Consider the following 16,319-nt stretch of genomic DNA (forward strand, 5'->3'; position numbering starts at 1 on the left):
GCGTTCCGACAGATATCGAGGTCCCGCACTGTATAAGGCTTTATAGGTTAGTACCAACACTTTGAATTTGGCCCGGAAGCATATTGGGAGCCAGTGCAAGTGGGCCAAGACAGGTGTTATATGGTCAGACCGCTTCGTTCTTGTTAGCAGTCTGGCCGCCGCATTTTGCACCAGCTGTAGCTTCCGAACCGTCTTCAGAGGTAGCCCTACGTAGAGCGCATTACAGTAATCCAAACGTGAGGTTACCAGAGCATGTACTACTGATGTAAGGTCCTCCCTACTCAGGTAGGGACGTAGCTGGGCTACCAATCGAAGTTGGTAGAACGCATTCCGTGCCACCGCGGCTACATGAGCCTCGAGTGACAGGGAAGAGTCTAGAACGACTCCCAGACTACGAACCTGTTCCTTCTGGGGGAGTGTAACCCCATCCAGGACAGGATATGTATCCACCACCAGATTGGAAAATCCATCCACCAACAGCATCTCAGTCTTATCAGGATTGAGTCTCAGTTTGTTAGTTCTCATCCAATCCATTGTTGCGTCCAGGCAACGGTTTAGCACATCGACCGCCTCACCTGAAGAAGATGAAAAGGAGAAGTAGAGTTGCGTGTCATCAGCGTACTGGTGACAGCGCACTCCAAAACTCCTGATGATCGCACCCAACAGCTTCATATAGATGTTGAAAAGCATGGGAGACAAGACCGAACCCTGCGGGACCCCACATTGGAGTACCCACAGCGTCGAGCAGTGTTCCCCAAGCACTATCTTCTGGAGACGGCCCGCCAAGTAGGAGTGGAACCACTGCCACGCAGTGCCTCCAACTCCCAACTCCGCAAGCCTCTCCAGAAGGATACCATGGTCGATGGTATCAAAAGCCGCTGAGAGATCAAGTAGAATCAACAGAGTTACACTCCCTCTGTCTCTCTCCCGACATAGATCATCAAACAGGGCGACCAAGGCCGTCTCAGTGCCAAAACCGGGCCTGAAACCCAATTGAAATGGATCTAGATAATCGGTTTCATCCAATAGCGCCTGGAGCTGGCTTGAAGGAGGGATTGCTCACTGTGGTGTGTGTATACTCCATCCTACTTTTGCATCTGCTAAGCAGGTTTTGCAGGTTTCTGTACTGGTTTCAAAAACCTTTTTGAAAAGAGGCAACAAGGGAACCAAAGTAATGTGTGCATTTCTTGGAAACAATTTCTCCAGCCACTTCCAACTTTTAAACTATTGTCTTTCTAAAACATTGGAATAATCTCCTTTCCTTCAACCGACATTTAGATAAAATGAGACACCAGGATGATGCTTTTGCAGCCCTTCACACTGTTGCCTCCTAGTGACTGATGGAACAGTTTTTTGCATCACCCTGATCATGTTGAATCCAGTCACACTACCGGCCCCAAAGAAAAGAGTTTTAAGTTTTTTATTCATTTAAAATATTTGTATTCTGGCTTTAAGAGTAAAATCCTTTCAAGGCAGCTTCCATAAAATAATACATTATCAGAAAATTACAAGCATTAATACACCAGCAATAATAAACATCCAGCCCCACTAAAAAAAAAAGCAAGCAAAAAATAGCCAAAAACAACAGCAGCAAGAAACACACAACATAATAACTCTATTTATTTATTTATTTATTGCACTTGTATACCGCCCCATAGCCGAAGCTCTCTGGGCGGTTTACAGCAATCAAAAACAAATATACAATTTAAAACACATATTTTAAAAATTTAAAACACAATTTTAAAATTTAAAACAATATAAGAACAATTTAAAACACATGCTAAAATGCCTAAAATGGGAATTCAAGGGAAGACCAGTGAGAACAGGTAAGTTTCAAAATTTTCCAAAGGCCTGAAGTGGTGTGGTCCCAGCTGGAAATGGATTCTAGGACTAAGGGGCCAAAAGAGAGAATGCCCTTTTATACTCACCAGTTTAACTTGTCTTGGCGTCAGGCAGGTGAGAATGCCCTCCTTTCTGTTTTTATTTATATATTTAAAATATTTCCATCCTGTCCTTCCCTACGGTGGGATCCTCAGGGTGGGCTGGAATGGATATAGGGAGTCCTTCAAATAATAAAGGTACATTAAGATTAATTGGGTGCTGAGAAAATTACTTCAATACATGTCCTTTAGGCTTTTTGTATTCTGAAAAGAGTGACCATTCCCTTTTATTTGTGCAACATGGTTTGTTCTGTTTTTGGCTTATATCTCACCTGTCTAATCCCCATACCTGTCACTTCATGGCGGATGTACTGAGCTCCCATTTTTGTCATTTCCCAGTTATTCTGGTACTATTTTGTGAACCGTCCATGTGATATTTAAGGGTTTTATGTCATAACTTGGCCTATTATTTTCATACCTTCATAGTACATGAAATGTTGTCACATAGAGGAGGGCCGGGATCTCTTCCCAATCATCCCAGAGTGCAGGACATGGAATAATGGGCTCAAGTTGCAGGAAGCCAGATTTCGACTGGACATCAGGAAAAACTTCCTGTTAGAGCCATACAACAATGGAACCAATTACCTAGAGAGGTAGTGGGCTCTCCGACACTGGAGGCATTCAGGAGGCAGCTGGACAGCCATCTGTCAGGAATGCTTTGATTCGGATTCCTGCATTGAGCAGGGGGTTGGACTCGATGGCCTTGTAGGCCCCTTCCAACTCTACTATTCTATGATAGAACTGGAAGCTTTAAAAAAGCCTCCTCATCTGGAGATGAGAGAGTGAGAGCTCGGGGTAGTGGTTGAATCAAAGAGCAGTATGCATCTAAACAAAAGGGGGAGTGACACCAAAAGAGCCAAGATTGGTGGAACTGAGTGGGCTGTTGGGAGTTGCAAGGTTTTAGAGTAAAGGTACTGGCACTACTCCAGGCCTGGCAATAGGTGACCTTATGTATGATTTACCTGCAGGACACTTGAGGTTACAATGTTGGACATGCCACTCACTGCTTTTCTGGTTCTGAACTTTGCTTTGGGAGACTAGAGCAGTCAGCAATCTTGACTGTTTGGCCTGAAAACAGTTTCCCACACCAATAGTGCCAGTGGGGTTCAGAGTGAATGGACAACTTGTATCCTTTCTGATTTTGAGAGGGGGGGTTGATTTCATTGCCTTCTGGTCTATTTTAGTCCTCTGTATTCTGTATTCACCTTTCTAGCCCTTGCATCTAAGTTAGCATTTTACTCTGAACAACTCATCAAGTAACTATGCAGGTTCTCCTTGCTTTCTTCAGAACCTGAAACCTGCCCCCTCCCACTTCAGCTCAAGCATGTCTTCAACTATGTACTACCTCTGGCCAATTTGATCCTTAGTTGCTCACCCCTGAACTGAACCCCTCACATGAGACCTTAGATTTTGGCCAAGGCAGTAGAGCAAAGGAGTGCAGAGAAATTAGGCATGGGAAGGGTGCATCTTCCCTCCAAACATGCATCTCTTCATGTAAAGAACTGAACCTTTTCTAACACACACACACGGCTAGCTTTATACATGGATGGGGTAGACATGGGAATAAACAAATGTGGCTGCCCTCATCACATTTAATTTGTCCCTTGTCCAGTTTCCTATTTTGAGTAAGGAATGTCCCAATTCTGGTTTTTTAATGATTGACCACCAGATGGCTCTGTTGCAGCATAGCAAGTGCTGTGACCTTGTCTCTTTAAAAATAAATAACATTCTCAATGGGATTGCACAAGAAACTAAAGGTTATTGATATGAAATTAGAGAGAGAGAGAGAGGCACACTGCTTTGTCCTCTGACACTAATCCAGCCTAAGGTCTGCAACCTATGTTCCAGCTGCCTTGGAATGATATTTTAATGAAAAGCAGTATAAAAATGTGTTTAAAGGTGGAGGGTTTTTTCTACCCTTAGCAAGCAATCACATTTTCTATGTCAGCTGAATTGGCATGATAGATGATCAGGTTAGTCCTAAGACTATACATTCTGGTCTCCTTCTTTTTGGGTTTGTTTTGTATGGATGAGGGAGCTATTTCAAGGAAAATGAATTACAGAAAAAAGCCTTTGTGCCCCAAGTGAAGAGCACTGCACCCTTAAGGATTGCCAATCTGGATCAAAGAGCCTTAGGCTTGTCAAGACCAATGCTGGGAACATGAAGCTGCATTGAGAAAGAATCAATTTGCCTGCCCACAAGAAGTTTCTTCTGTCCTCTCCCCCTCACAGAAAATGTTCCGCATTTAGCCCAAATTATATAAATGAATGTTTTGACAGATAGAACAAAGTCACAAAAGTTAAGTCCTTTCCTTCCGTACTGTGTGCTTATCTGAAGTGCATTGAAAGGAACATTTGGCCAATTTACTGTACGAGTGCTCTTGTAGCACTTTAAAAAGAATGCTGTTGAACTCTCAACTCCCATCAGCCCCATTCAGCATGGCCAATTATCAGGGATGATGAGAGATGTAGTTCAGCAACATCTGGAGGACCACAGTTTTTCCACCCCTGCTGTACAGCAATGCCCTGTTATTTCAACAGCTTTTCTCCCTGGCCACTCTCCCTGTTAACTACCAGGAAATTCCCTTTGTAATTGCCTTCCATAAGGGGCTTCCCTTAGGTCACCCTCTCCTTTCTCAGTGCTTGGTGCCATTCTTTATTGTTAAAGTGATGTAAGAGTGCTTTAAATGTATGGTGTAGATGTGTGTGAGTCTATATGTGAATCCAATTTTTAAATTATTTTTATATCTTGGTTTATGTAAAATGTTCATACATCAATTATTCTCTTAGATTTAAGTTGCTTTGCATTCTGGGGTTGTGGTTCCAATGTGTGATTTTAACATTGTTTTTTGTTTGCATGCTGTATTTGAGGAAGCTGCAGGTTAGATAGCTAATGAGCAGAATTGAATTACTTGTACAGTACTTTCAACTGTGATAAGTGCTTTACAGCCTTTGTTAGCTTTCTGTTTTAATCCTGGGAAATGGAAACTACTAACAATGCACATCCACATGCATCTGAATGAAGTTGGGTTAGGACCTAGGACCAGTTCTAGCACTGGCACCCCATTGATTGGTCTAGTTTTAGCTTCTGAGGACATTTCTTAGTTGCAATGAAACATGAAGCCGTATAAGATGACAGATTAGCCCTGAAGTCACCTGGCATATTTCATTTATTTTCGTTTCAGACAGAACTGGAACATTTGCTTCAACTGTTCCATGCTTCTCCATATTGCTGCTTTTAACAATTAGCTCAGGTGAGAGACTGGGATGTGGTCTCAGACCAACTTCAGTGCCTTCTCTATGTGTCTATGGCTTCCTGGCTCTAAATTGACTTTATTGGCTCCAGAACAAAACTGTGTTTCCAGTGTCTTGGGCTTTTGGCTACGGTCTATAATAGCTGGTATGCAGCAGCAGAGTGTGGATTGTTGTAACCCTTTCCCTTGAGTAAGCTACTTACTCCAGTACTTCTAACGTTTGTAGAAACAGAAATTGTATTATGTGCAACTTTCCTCACTCCTACAGTGTTGAACAATGATAAAGGACACCTGCTACAATTCCCCTGTTAGAAAGGACAAGAGCCAGACTTCCTGCAGGACTTCCAGGCATGATGAAGACAATCTGAGCAGCACCTGCACCCCTTTGGAGCCCTCTTCCAGGCTGTTTTGAAGGTAGGATTCAGTCATATTCTGGCAAATGTTGGTTGTGCAACTAAAGTGGATTTGACAATCATGTGCAACATACAAACTTCTTAAAAACAAGACATTTTGTGGCAAGGAAAAAGACGCTGGAATGTGTGAGATAGTAATTGCTTGATGTCATATAACCTCAATGCAAATCACTTTGGATGAAATGCTCAATTAACAGGGGACATTGTATAAGCTCTGTACAAACTTTGTGAAAACAAATAAAGATGAACCCTCCATAAACAAGTTATCAGCCCAGCGTAATCCTGAGGCATCTAGGCTGCGGGAACCGTGCAGAGAGGCAAGCAAAACCCTCTTCCCTTCTTTGTTGTTGTTGTTATGTGCCTTCAAGTCGATTACGACTTATGGCGACGATATGAATCAGTGACCTCCAGTAGCATCTGTCATGAACCACCCTGTTCAGATCTTGTAAGTTCAGGTCTGTGGCTTCCTTTATGGAATCAATCCATCTCTTGTTTGGCCTTCCTCTTTTTCTACTCCCTTCTGTTTTCCCCAGCATTATTGTCTTTTCTAGTGAATCATGTCTTCTCATTATGTGTCCAAAGTATAATAACCTCGGTTTCATCATTTTAGCTTCTAGTGATAGTTCTGGTTTAATTTGTTCTAACACCCAATGATTTGTCTTTTTTGTGGTCCATGGTATCCACAAAGCTCTCCTCCAACACCACATTTCAAATCAGTGGATTTTTCTCTTATCCACTTTCACTATCCAACTTTCACATCCATACACAGAGATAGGGAATACCATGTTCTGAATGATCCTGACTTTAGTGTTCAGTGATACATCTTTGCATTTGAGGACCTTTTCTAGTTCTCTCATAGGTGCCCTCCCCAGTCCTAGCCTTCTTCTGATTTCTTGACTATTCATTTTGGTTAATGACTGTGCCGAGGTATTGATAATCCTTGACAAGTTCAATGTCCTCATTGTCAACTTTAAAGCTACATAAATCTGTTGTCATTACTTTAGTTTTTTGACTTTCAGCTGTAGTCCTGCATTTGTACTTTGCTCTTCAACTTCCATCAGCATTCGTTTCAAATCATTACTGGTTTCTGCTAAGAGTATGGTATCGTCTGAATATCTTAGATTATTGATATTTCTCCCTCCAATTGTCACACCTCCTTCATCTTGGTCCAATCCCACTTTCCGTATGATATGTTCTGCATATAGATTAAACAAATAGGGTGATAAAATACACCCCTGTCTCACACCCTTTCCGATGGGGAACCAATTGATTTCTCCATATTCTGTCCTTACAGTAGCCTCTTATCCATAGTATAGGTTGCGCATCAGGTCAATCAGATGCTATGGCACCCCCATTGCTTTTAAAGCATTCCATAGTTTTTCATGATCTACGCAGTCAAAGGCTTTGCCGTAATCTATAAAGCACAGGGTGATTTTCTTCTGAAATTCCTTGGTCCGTTCCATTATCTAACGTATGTTTGTGATATGATCTCTGGTGCCTCTTCCTTTCTAAATCCAGCTTGGACATCTGGCATTTCTCGCTCCATATATGGTAAGAGCCTTTGTTGTAGAATCTTGAGCATTACTTTACTTGCATGGGATATTAAGGCAATAGTTCGATAATTACTGCATTCCCTGGGATCTCCTTTCTTTGGAATTGGGATGTATATTGAAAGCTTCCAATCTGTGGGCCATTGTTTAGTTTTCCATATTTCTTGACAGATTTTTGTCAAAATTTGGACAGATTCAGTCTCAGTAGCCTGTAGTACCAACTCTATTGGTATGCCATCTGTTCCTGGTGATTTGTTTCTTCCAAGTATTTTAAGAGCAGCTTTCACCTCGCATTCTAAAATTTCTGGTTCTTCATCATACGGTTCCTCCGTGAATGAATCTGTCATCCTGGCATCTGTTTTATAGAGTTCTTCAGTGTATTGCTTCCATCTTCCTTTTATTTTATCTCGGTCAGTCAGTGTGTTCCCCTGTTGATTATTCAACATCCCTACTTTTGGTTTAAATTTCCCTTTAATTTCTCTAATCTTTTGGAATAGGGCTCTTGTTCTACCCTTTTTGTTGTCCTCTTCTATTTCTATACAGTAACTATTGTAATAGTACTTTGTCCATACATACTAGTCACTGTATTGTTGCATTTAGGGTTCTGACTGTGTTTCTATCTCGTTTTGCTTTTGTTTTCCTTCTCTCTTTAACCATTTTAAGAGTTTCTTCAGTCATCCATTGAGGTCTTTCACTCTGTTTAACTAGAGTTATTGCCTTTTTGCATTCTTCCCTGATAATGTCTCTGACTTCACTCCATAGTTCTTCTGGTTCTCTGTCAACTAAGTTTAAAGCATCAAATCTGTTCCTTATTTGATCTTTATATTCTTCTGGGATGTTATTTAAATTGTATTTTGGCATTATGATTGCTTTGTTGTTCTTCTTTAGCTTTACTCTGATCTTCGATACGACCAGTTCATGATCTGTACCGCAGTCTGCTCCTGGTCTTATTTTTGCAGAAAGTATGGAACTTCTCCATCTTCTGCTACCAATTATAGAATCAATTTGATTCCTATATTGACCACTTGGTGATGTCCACGTGTACAGTTGTCTTTTTGGTTGCTCAAAAAATATGTTTGCAAGAAACAAATGATTGGCTTCACAGAATTCAATAAGTCTTTCTCCTGCTTCATTTCTGTCTCCTAAGCCCCATTCCCCCACAATTCCTAGTTCTTCTCTGTTCCCTACTTTTGCATTCCAGTCCCCCATGATTATCAGCAGATCTTGTTTTGGTGTGTGATCAATTTCTTCCTGTAGTTCTGTGTGAAATCTTTCCAATTCCTCTTCTTCTGTGTTTGCCTTTGGAGCGCAGACTTTTATGATGGTTATGTTAATCAGTTTCCAGTTTAATCTCATTGATATCACTCGCTCAGACCTTGCGTTGTAGCTCCTAATTGCTTTGGCTACATCACTTCTCACTATTAAAGCAATCCCGTTTCTTCTTAATTTCTCCTTTCCTGCATAAAATCTTTTGTCATTTCCTGATTCAAAATGTCCCATTCCTGACCATTTTAATTCACTCACACCAGGTATTGTAATGTTGATACGTTCCATTTCTTGCTTGACAATTTTTAACTTTCCCTGGTTCATGCTTCTCATGTTCCATGTTCCTATTGTGTACATTATACAATACCAGGCTCTCCTTTCGCATCTGTGCACATCAGCCTCTAAGCTTCCTTTTGGCTTTGACCCTGCTACTCGTAGTTGTCCTTTGTTCTTCCCCAGTAGCTCATTGAGTGCCTTCTGACCTGGGGGTCTCATCTTCCAGCACTATCTCATGTTGCATTTTGGATACTCTGTTCATAGGGTTTGCATGGTAGGAGGTATTCAGAGGTGGTTTACCATTGCCTTCCTCTGAGTTTGGATACATCTTAGTCTGGTGTCTCAGGTTTGACCATTCCGCCTTGGGTGCCCCTGCTAGGAGCTTGGTTTTTGGTCTAGACTCCTGACGGCATTGCTCTCAGCTTCTTCAACACTCGCAAACCCCCTCACCACGTTAAGGTGTGCATCCTAGAGGGGGCTTCCCTTCTTTAAGGAGCTTTTATCCCTGTGCCCATTTGGGGGGTAAAAATGAGATTAAAGGTGAGGGCTTCAGAATCTCCTTGAAGTGCAGCAAGAGGAGAGGGACTTAACTTTTAATGTTTGCTCTTTTCAGAGAGGTCACTTGGGACACTAAGGGTGCATCCAGATGGGTGTTTATTGTGGGATTGATGCTGCTCTCTGAAGTTTTTTTTTACAGCATCCCTGCAATGTCATTGGCAGCAAAATGCCAGCCTGTTTCTGCTCTCTCCTTTTAATCTGGATTTACCCTTTCCATGGAATTAAATAAATTAAAAACCCTTTTTGCCAATGACCCATTTATAATATCTAAATGATCTGTTTGTGACATTAAGGCCCCATCTGGAAGCATCTAGAGTCATTAAAGTAAGGAGTTGATGCAATCGGGCAGGAAATGGGAAAACTGTGTGTAAGGGTAGAGAAAGTAAATATCTGAGTGAACCTGCAGAACGGAAGATTTCTGACACAGAGGACATGATGATATGGATGCCAGCCAGTCATCTGACATACTTTGTTTACTTCTTTATAAAAAAAAGTTATATACCGTTATTCATTTAAAATATCAGAGGTTTACAACAATCATATACTGTACATAAAGTAAAATCATGAAAATACTGAAAATCAGAAGTCATTGACTAACTGTTGCAGGAAGATATCCTCAATTGCCAGCATAAGCCTGGCAGCATAGAAAGGTTTTCAGCAGGTGTGTAAAAGTCAAAACAGAAGAAGCCTGCTGAATTGCTATTGGCACAGCAAAGGCTTCATTTCTTTTGCCGTCAAATGACCCTCACCAACTCAGGAATGGCCAACAATGCTTCTGCAGATGATCTTAGTGATAGAGCTAGAATATAAGGGTTCAGGCGGTCCCTAAAGCACCCTGGACCTAAGTTGTTCAGGGTTTTGTAAATTAATACAAGGACCTTCAACCTGTCTCGGTAGTAGATGGGCAGCCAGTGCAGATGTGATATCAGATTAACTTTTTTGGCCACAGTAGTCTTCAGAAGCCTCTTTCAAAGTGGTCTTGCATACAGCTTGGCAGGCACTGCCAGTACCTGATACGTGGTGCCTGCAACACCCCTTTTGGCTGAGCCAGGCTGTTACCTACCCCACACCTGATGTCATATATTACATCAGATGTAGGGCAAGTGGACATAGCATGGCCAAAATACCTTTGTGGGCCAAATGGGGAGGCCTGGTAGGTCTAATTAAGCCCATGGGCTGGAGGTTCCCCACCCCTGTGCTAAATATTGCAGAACTAGAAAGAAACCCAAACCCAATCCATCAATGAATGGATTCAGGACCTGCTGGCTTTTGGTAGCACATCAGAAAAGAACCAATTATGTCAAATTACAAACAGCAGACAAATTCTCAGCCACATTAGTCCTTGATTTCTGGGTAGAATGACATGAAAGTGAAGGCACTGTTTATGAAGGGGTACTGCAGGAAGCTGGGCATTAATCATCTATTAGGTGGAAATGGTTCCCCTCCTTCTCTTTGTCTCCATGTGTCTCTTCCTCTGTTGCTGTTTCCTGGTTAGCATCTTGGCTGGAGGCTTCCATACATATCATGGAAGGTATAGAGCAAAGTGAGATGGGGACGAGTAAGTGAAGGGGGAATGGGGAGAAAGGGTGGACAGGGGAACATCAGGGCAGTTGCTGTTTTACTGCATTTCTGTACAACATAGGAAAGTTTCAAAATGTATGGGCTGTCTGTATATGGGGGTGGGTGGGGAATGGAGAACTAGGAATGGTTTGTGTATAACCATTGCGTACTTGAGAGACTGTTTTATCCCTTACACACCAATAGGTCACTGCATTCTGTTGGAGACCTGCTTCTTCCAAGTTCCAAAGATATCGGAAGCCCACTCCACAGTAACTCATCTGACTGCCCCTGCTCCGCAGAACAGTGTACGTATTGAGAATTATGCACTTTCTGGAAACAACTGAAGACATTTTTGTTCCAACAAGGTTTCCTAGCTGGATGAATAGGTCTCTGCAATGGGGTCCACTTTATCTTGTTTTTTAATTCATTTTCTGGATTTTTGGTGCTGTTTTCTAACTATTGATTATATTTTGCATATTGCCTTGGGACATGTGGAAGGGATTGATAAATAACAACATTAAAAATGTAAAAATTCAATAACAACAATTCAACAACAACAAAAAGATGAGAGCCTTGTCCTCTTTCACATCTGCTTGATCTGCAAGCATCGGCCAGGGCCTTTGCCTTGATGCTGGTGGATTCAGCAACACAAGGGGCCAGCCCGGGAGTGGAGTAGATGAGCAGGGCCTCAAGAAACAGCTGGTCACATGCTGCCTCTTTATGCAGGCATTCTCTTGCTATGGATCATCTGTCTCTCCCTCTCCGTTCAGCTGATGGGGCAATACCAGGGTGTTGGGTTCCCTTATTATAGTGCAGTTTCTACCACCATCCTCCCCTCACCAACCCTTCCTTCTCTGGTCCTGGGTGGGAATGGCAGGGGAGTGACCTTTCCAATATTACCGCAAGAGAGAGGGGACTGGCAGTACTGCAGGGGACAGAGATTAAGAAAACACAGCAGGGTCAGGAGAGGGGGAAGGGCAGTGGTTGAAATGGGAAGGTGTACAACCTTCCATGTTTGAGTAAAAGTGCTTCCTAGCAGAGAGATGTAAGTTTTCTCTCTGCTACCATACTTGCTGCTAGGATGATTAGGCACCTGCATTTTCTCCCAATATGTCTTGTGCCCCCCTTGTACAAGTCTCTAGGCTTCTAGCGACCCACCTGGGAGGTCAGACTCTCCAGGTTTGCCTTTGCTTTGTTGAGTTGCTGAGTGTCCATTAAGATACCAATAGCCTTCAGTGAAGGGTAATGACATAATGTGAAGAGATTATTGCACTAATTTCACCAAAAGTTTGCAATATCTTGCTTCTCTGCTTAGCATTATGGAAGCACAGTGAAGAGCTGGAGGGAAGAGGAAAGGAGAGAGATGAGCTGTAAAAATAGCTCTGTCTGATTGCTCCGGCTGTGCCACTTGCTGTCTGCAATCCACCCTGTGGCATCCTGGTTCCCATGTGCACTGGGAGTTACATAATGGGAGACACTCAGGCGTCATTTCAGCCTTGGAAAAGGGAAAGAGTGACGTGACATTTACACCGCTTGTGTTTCCCAATCTGTTCCTCCAGCTGGGCTTCTTTCCAAAGCCTGTATTGGCTGCGCTGCTTTTAGGGGGTTGACAGACACCTGGGAGCTAGTGTGGAGTGTCATGAATAACAAAAAAGGAGGGGGTTCCTTTTTTGCATCTGAGGGCAGTAGCTCTGGACTTGTGCTAAGGTGGGCAGGAAGGGAGTAGTGTGCCTTGTGCTAAAATGGATATTGTGTGAGAGAATAGGAAGGGGGAGAAATACAGTGTGAGGGATCAGGAAGGGGATTTTTTAAAAAAAGCCCTAGGGTGTCCCAGTAGGAGTATTTGCTGTGGAAAGATTAAGCTACTGACTAGTAACCAAGGATTAGATTGCTCTGAATGAACATGTAGTTTTTTAGTCTATGGGCTCGTTCACACAACGAGTTAATGAGAGATTGGTGCTACTTGCATCCCTGTTTAATTCGCAGGGTTCACATGACATTGCAGGCAAAGAGAAACTTCCCTTTAAATTTGCATTAAACAAATCCGGGGATACAGTAGGGCCCCACCCATATGGCGGGTTACATTCCGGATCCCCACCGGAAAGCAGAAACCGCTGTAAAGCGGAACCCATTGATTAGAATGGCGTGCGATGCCAGAAAACAGTCATAAAAGTGGAACTCTGTATGAGTGGGGCTTTAGTCTAATTGTGTCTAACTGAGACCGCCGCATTAGCGAAGCGCCGTAAAGCAAAGCACCATAAAGCGGGGCCCTACTGTAATACGAAAAGTGAAGGAAAAAAACACCTCCGCTTCGCAGTGTTGCTCCCACTCCCATGTAGGTGCTTTGCTCCAATGTGTTTTGCTGGGGGTGGATCGTCACTTTCAGATACTCCCCTTTATCCGCCCACTAAACTCTCCATGAATTCCATTTTGTTTCCATCGGCTTAACAAGCACCTTCTGGCTGACTGCTCCTGAACTGCTGCAGCCCTCCTTTCTTTCACCCCTTTCTTCCCCAGTAAACTGCCTTCCTTTTCTTTCTTTCTTTCTTTCTTTCTTTCTTTCTTTCTTTCTTTCTTTCTTTCTTTCTTTCTTTCTTTCTTTCTTTCTTTCTTTCTTTCTTTCTTTCTTTCTTTCTTTCTTTCTTTTTTAAACTTCGGCACAGTTCGAACACTTTTCATCCAAACTCCCTTGGGCTTTGTAAAAGTGAAGCTGAACTATCCCTGCGACTTTTCCACACAGCACCGCCAATCTGCAGGAAGGGAATGTTGGGCTGCAAAGCATGTGGCAGTGTCAGCATCTCTGCTCTGGTGCTATAGAAACAGGGCAGCCCAGAGTGTATAACGCGTTCCACTGAAATAACTTTTATGACCCAGGCGAACAACTTCAGCAGCTGCACACAAGGTGCTGCTTTTCCCTTCCAGTTAACTGCACGCCACCCCAGCGAAGGGGGAAAGGAGCAACTTTGGGGATAGCCTGAGCCACCTCCACATCTCCCCAAAACCTACCCGCCAACACACACATCTGTCTCCGGCTAGCTAATAAAAGAAAAGGAAGAAAGGGTTTTATTAGGAATGAGGGAGGGGTATAGTCAGTGTCATGTCAATTTCACGCTCAGTCTTGAAGCCAGAACAGTCATGGGGATTGCAAATTGTTTTTTCAAGGCAAGGGGGAGATTTACTCTGAAAAAAAAGAGACCTTGGAGAAACGGGGGGCAGACGACCCCACTTCTTTTCAACTGCCAAACTTCTGGAAGCGGTTGGGTGCAGGAGGTAGTTGAAATACTGCACAGGTGAAGAATGTTTGCACATGCCCAGTAGCTGAGCAACCAGAGGGAGTACACATGTAAAATTAGAGGGTGGGGCCAAAAGGAAACAGCGATACTAAACCTTTTGAGAGGGACACCGACTAGTGTGAATGGAAAACAGCAGATTGGAGTGAACCTTGTAAATCTATCATTATGGCAAAAGCTGTGTCTTTAATATGAAGTTCAGCTCCCATGCGGATCAGCCCAATGTGAGGTGCTAACTGTCACATGCTCAAAAAGAGGTTTCAGTGTTTGGAAAAGGATGGCTAAGTTGGAATAAGACATAAGGATTTGCTCATATAGGAAAGCTTGGATGTATCCTCAGACTAATTTGGTACTATGAATGAACTGAAGTGCAAGGTGAAACTATGTATATATGAAAGGAAATGGGGCCTTTCCTATGTTAGGACAGTTGGCCAGTGAACCACACTGAAGACTCTCTCTCTCCTGCACGCACATGTGCATGCAAGCACACATACTCTGATAGGCCCAAGACTTGTCTTCTCTCATTTGCCATATTGTTTTCAGCTGAGTGGAGTACCAAAAAAGAGGCTGCTTCTAGGCTTCACTTTTGGCTGTTGTTGCCTCCCAATATCAAAGCAGCACAAGCTGCTATGAGGCTTCCTGCCAGAAATGCTCAGCTGCAACGAAAGGGGTTCCCTCTATTGTGTTTCTCTCTTAGAAGGTTTTACTGAGCCACTTTTTCTTCTGCAGAAGGGTCTGGAACTGGTTGGAACTGTGTAAAAGACTGGCCTGTGAGGAAGTTCTAGAGGCCACTGGAGTATGTGGGTGGGTAGGGGACAAGTGGTTGAGCCAGAAATTCTTTAGCCATGGATTAGAATAGTTGGTCAACAGCAGTGTAGTGGCAAATTCAGAAGTGCAGGGTCCCTTCATGATAGTCACAGCCAAGCCCCCTCTCCTTCACCTCCTATTTTGCTGCTGGATTGAGAATGAGATCCTTGTTAATGTCTTCACCCACCACAACAGGTGTTCCTAGGCACCAATGAGCATGAAAGAGCTACTGAGAAGAATCTTCTTAGTGGCTGACTTGCCTCCTTTCACTCCGATTGGATCCAGTCAGCAAGAAAGGACAAGGAAGCATGTTAGAATACTCTTCTCAATGGCTAACACTCCCTTCATGCTGATTGGCTCACAGGACGCTGGAGACATAGAGTCCCTGCTGGGACCCTGTTCTTTAAAAAGTAAGGGTAGGGCCAACCGAAAAGTCACAAAATCGTGGCAAGCTTTTGAGTTCTGCAGAACTCTTCATCAGGCTAGATGTTACACAAAGCAGGGTAGTGGAACAAGGAAAAATAAAAAGGCAAAAATGAGGCTGAGTGGTGTAGCCATAAGGTCAGTTTTTAGAGAAATTGTAGACTGAATAAGTTTGCTTCCAGACAACTTGTTTGTTGAGCATTCATCCTGATTTGTTTGCAGGAAGGTTAGGCGACATTGGCTATTTATTGAGCATCCATTTTTATTTGTTTGTGGGAATGTTAGATAATGTTGCATCAAGCATTATCCCACCACTTTTCCAGTACGTTTTTCAATACAATCTTTTAGGGAAGCAGGTTTGTTGTGCAAGATCTCCAAATCAATTTTAACTGTGCAACTGAATCTGCTGATATGTGAAAATAATGTGAACATTATTTTAGAATTCTGGACATTTATAGAGCAGTGTTAAGTTTCCTGAAATAGCAATAATAGTTTCATATTAAAATACATGGACCATGATATTCGCTTATTGAAATAACTGTTCCAATATTTTAGAAATGAATGTTAAAATGCCTCTTGGCATGACATGAAAAGTGTTCTTTTGAGTACACACACACACACACACACACACACACACACACACACAGTGAGCACTGATAGTTTAAAAATGATCTGTGCCTATATTTGAGGTGGTGGAGTGGTTCTTGTTTCTTAATGTTGTCTTTTTGTTATCATAAATAAATAAGTAAACAAACACAATTTTGAAAAAGAAAAGGGTGATTCACCTGTGCTAGTGATAACGTTGCTATAAGTATTATGAGATATAAATAACTACAAAAAATTATGTGCGCCAGTTCCTGGCTCAAGCAGTCTAGTCTGCGTTTTCCACTTCATGCTGTAAAGTTCTGCAGCCCTCTGCACATGCTTAGAAACACTCTATTCTTTATTGCTTCAATAATTTCAGAAGTTTTTTTTCACAGTT

The 16,319-nt window shown here is 42.6% G+C and overlaps 1 long non-coding RNA gene across 1 annotated transcript; it reads left to right on the forward strand.

Moving 5' to 3' along the window:
• The first annotated feature begins 4,444 nt into the window (after positions 1 to 4,444).
• LOC133363405 (uncharacterized) lies at positions 4,445 to 11,309 on the forward strand. Its single transcript, XR_009757669.1, has 4 exons — positions 4,445 to 4,612; positions 5,126 to 5,194; positions 5,463 to 5,608; positions 11,022 to 11,309. It is a non-coding gene; the product is annotated as an uncharacterized LOC133363405 (long non-coding RNA).
• Positions 11,310 to 16,319: the final 5,010 nt, after the last annotated feature.

Source organism: Rhineura floridana, chromosome 8 (genome assembly GCF_030035675.1).
Source record: "Rhineura floridana isolate rRhiFlo1 chromosome 8, rRhiFlo1.hap2, whole genome shotgun sequence".
NCBI lineage: Eukaryota > Metazoa > Chordata > Lepidosauria > Squamata > Rhineuridae > Rhineura > Rhineura floridana.